The sequence below is a fragment of the Onychomys torridus genome, chromosome 14 (genome assembly GCF_903995425.1).
Source record: "Onychomys torridus chromosome 14, mOncTor1.1, whole genome shotgun sequence".
NCBI lineage: Eukaryota > Metazoa > Chordata > Mammalia > Rodentia > Cricetidae > Onychomys > Onychomys torridus.
Genome location: NC_050456.1, coordinates 68,587,554 through 68,591,778, shown reverse-complemented (window position 1 = coordinate 68,591,778; position 4,225 = coordinate 68,587,554). Strand labels below are relative to the sequence as shown.

The window sequence follows — 4,225 nt, the reverse complement described above, 5'->3', positions numbered from 1 at the left end:
GTTACTAGGTTTTTTTTTAAGTGCCTAAATTTTAAAGACTTGATTTTTTTGTATAAATTTTATCTGAAATATAGAGATTGATATTGTGGGTGGAAACACTATTCTATACTTCACACTTCTATATTATTATTATTATCATTACTATTATTTTGGTTTTATGAGGCAGGGTCCCTATATAGAGACTTTTCTGTCCTGGAACTAACTTTGTAGACCAGTCTGGCCTCAAACTCTTCTGTACATAGATCATGACTAAATGTCTGAATTCAAAACATAGACTCTAATAATTTGAAATCCTATCAATATTTCATACCTGTAAAGACTTAACCTTGCTTCTTTTCTAATACATCCTTGGACTCTGCAATAGAGATCCTCCACTACTTGACTGATTTTTCCCTCTTCTAATTGTTCCTAGTCTTTCATTGAGCCTTTAGACAGATACTTCATATCACTCTCCTATCAGCCTTCCCCCCCTGTACTAGCTGTGCACATTCCCTAGCACATGATGCTGATGACACCCAGTGGCAAGCCAAAGAGAATGCAGCCCATAAATGGACAACTCTTGAATATAGATGCAATTGAAGATTTGGCACTAAATACTATTACTTTCTTTCTTTCTTTTTAATGTGGAGCTGAGGATCAAACCCAGGGCCTTGCGCTTGGTAGGCAAGCACTCTACCACTGAGCTAAACCCCCAACCCCACCATTACTTTCAATCTCTGCAAAATGCTATCCTTTCCTTGGATTGGTGCTGTAACCTTCCAACATTCTCTTAATGAAATGGACCCTGTCACTGGCTTCCTTACCATGCCTATGCCACAAAAATTATTGTTGGTTTGAAGTGTTCAGTACAACTGCAGTTAGGATTATCTTGTCACTTTACCTGAGAGCAAGGTGATATATAGTCATTTCCACCCATATGACCAAACTAAAAACCTCTATGGAAGTGTTCTCTGTTATCTCTAACATCTTCCTGAGGAACTGAATTTAGTATGGTATATTGGAGAGTTGTCTTTTTTCTTATCAATTACTACAATAACCACAAGCTTTCCAAAGTCTCCAAAGTTAGGTAGTTCTGGTATCAAGTAAAATCCCTGCTGATAGATGAGTACATCTTCATACTCATTGTATACAGTGTAAACAATCACAACAGCCATCTATTTCAGTGCCACAAACTCAGGAACTTCTGAGACAGAAATATGCAAACACAATTAATTCCCAAACAGCATCTATGTATTTCTCTTTCAAATGTGATTCCCCCACCAATATACACCAAAAACATATGATGTGTCTTTGACACAAGGACAAACATTTGCTGATGTGGAAGTGACTGAATCAGCATCCCACTCTGTGAGCAAACTCAATAATATATTATCTTTACTCCATGGTCCTTTGTAATTTTATGTCAAGTCTCGCTTTAATAGTTTATAGTTGGAAAACTCCAAAATCCAAACTCTGAAGCAATGTATCAACAAGCTGCATGCCATCTTTTCAATTTTCTTTAAATGATTTATGTAGAACTGTACTGGCTGTTTTGTAAGGCATTTTCTTAAGTAGTGATCAATAGGGGAAGGCCCAACCCATGGTGGGTAGGGTCATATCTGGACTGGTGGTCCTGTGTCCTCTTAGAGGATGGGCTGAGCAAGCCAAGGAAAGCAAGCCAGTAAGCAGCTCTCCTCCATGGCCTCTGCATCAGCTCCTCCCTTGAGGATCCTGTCCTATTTGAGTTCCTGTCCTGACTTCCTTCAGTGGTGAGCAGTGATATGGGCCTGTAAGACAAATAAACCCTTTCCTCCTCAACTTGGTCATGGTGTTTCATAGCAGCAATAATCACCCTAACTAAGATAAGAACCTCTATAAATCCTTTACAGGCACCCAGGTCAAGAAAAATAACTACATTGCAAAGGGGTGTCCAGATCCTCCAACCCACAGTACTCTTGACTGGGTATAGCATAGACTGAGCATGAAGAGAAAGACAGAAACACCTGTGCCAGGCACCTGCCTGCCAGGAAATAGAAAATGGAAATTGTTTTATAAGAGGTAGATAGATAGATAGATAGATAGATAGATAGATAGATAGACAAGTAGATGGTAGATAGATACATAGATACATAGATGATTGGTAGATAGATAGATAGATAGATAGATAGATAGATAGATAGATAGATAGACAGATATAGATAGATGAAACATAGATAGATAGATAGATAGACAGATAGATAGATAGATAGATAGATAGATAGATAGATAGATAGATAGACAGACAGACAGACAGATAGATAGATAGATAGATAGAGACAGAAATAGATATAGACATAATTTGTTTTGTTTTGAAGTCAGGGACCCCTATGCCATTGTATTCCAGTCTGAAATACTTGCTCTCAGTATTGAAACCCTCTGGTAATTCCCAGGACTTATCTTTCACTGGTCTTCTGACTTTCCTGTCATGCTAGAGTATGTAGTAACTTCCAAAAAAAAATGAGACATGGCATCCAAATTTCTAAGTTCTAGCGGTATTCAAGAGTACAGCACAAACATTCTAGTTCTAAAGAGACATTTACTTGAAGGAAAATGGGATGCTTACATTCCTCATCCAGGACATAACTAGAAAAGTAGGCCTAGAAGATAAACATTGAACAGCTCCAGGAAAGGCTGTGGAATCAACCTCTGGAAGGGACTCTCATCACTAGTCTAGAGCCTGCTTGCTCTGGCACATGCATATAGAACAACTAGGAACAAACCTTCACTAAATGTTGTGCAAGAACATAGGAAAATAGAAATTCCTACAATAAGAAAACTTGTCAAACACTGAGTGTCAGAAATTCAGGCTGTGTTCATTATATTTCTGATGTATAAAATGTGATGGTTTTGCACTCATACTTACCACCTAGACTGGTTAATATTAAGTTCTAGGTGAAGAGTAAACCCTTCAAATGTTGTGTCTTTTTCTTCCAGCATTCTGTATTGCTAATTTATGAAAGTATGAGTCTTTTTCCTTCCTAGGATATTTTCCCTGAAAGCTTAAAGGAATACTTAACCTTGCTTTGAGATCTCATATGAAACAGCCAGGTATGAACACTGTTTTACTATGGGGATCTTTTCAGACTATGTAGTTGTGTGGTTTGGGGTTTGGGTTTTTTCCTTTTGGGTTTATTTGTTTGTTTTTGGCAAACCTATAGGGAAAGGACAGAATTTGATTGTCAATCCAACTTTCTTAATTCAGGAGTGGCTTGAAGTTCAGTGTTTAAGTAGATGGAATATTTGGTCATGGACGTGGTACATTCTCAAGTTTGTTGTTCTTAATATTTTTAAAAAGACCTTTACTTACCACTATTTGATTTGTTTTTACTTTCTCTTCACCTCAAATATCTGAGAATCTCTTCTCCTTCAAGAACAGCTACCTTTTTTTTTATAATGATGCCTTCTTAAACTTCACAAATATTTTCAAGGCTGAATGTTCAACTCTTCTAGGTTTCAGCTTTGCTTGGACTTTCCCCTCTTAGGTAGAATTCTACTTGAGGAACTTCTGTGTGTCTCATCACTGTGGGACTCAAGCTGCCTTGATAGCATGCTGTCCTTAGCTAAGGCCATTGTTTGGTGTGGACTCTGGAGTTGGTACTTTAGTTTTAGATGATTATATTCCAGCTTTTGTGTAAGTTGAACATGTTAGTGATTTTTGTCTCTTGGCTGTTACAGATTATTTTATTGTCCTTATGGCTTTTTTTAAGAATATATAAAGAAATTCCATTATAGATATCTCCTATAGAGTTTTATATGTTTATTAAAGATTTTATTTTAAGGCCAAGTTTTGGTGGCACATGCCTTTAATTCCAGCACTCAGGAGCCAGAGGCAGGTGGATCTATGTGAGTTCAAAGCCAACGTAGTCTAATGAGTGAGTTCTAAAACAGCCAGGAGGGCTACACAGAGAAACTCTGTTGAAAAGAAAATATTATGTGAATGTATGTCTGTGTGATTATATGCATTTGTGAGTACAGATGACTGTGCAGTCCAGAAGAGGGCATCAGTCCCCTAGAGCTAGAGTTACAGATGGTTTTGAGCAGTCAGAGGTGGGTGTTGGGAACCAAACTTAGGTCTTCTAGAAAAGAAACAAGTATTATTAACCACTGAACCATTTGTCCATCCCTTATGTGTTTATTAAAGAAAAAAGATTGGCCTAGCAGAACTAGATTCCATAAAATACTGGAGCCCCAAATTAAGATGTTTTTC

General features: G+C 37.5%; 1 pseudogene; it reads right to left on the bottom strand.

Annotated features, from left to right (window-relative positions):
• Positions 1-320: 320 nt before the first annotated feature.
• Positions 321-1,456, bottom strand: LOC118595287 (annotated as a pseudogene).
• Between the last annotated feature and the right edge of the window lie 2,769 nt (positions 1,457-4,225).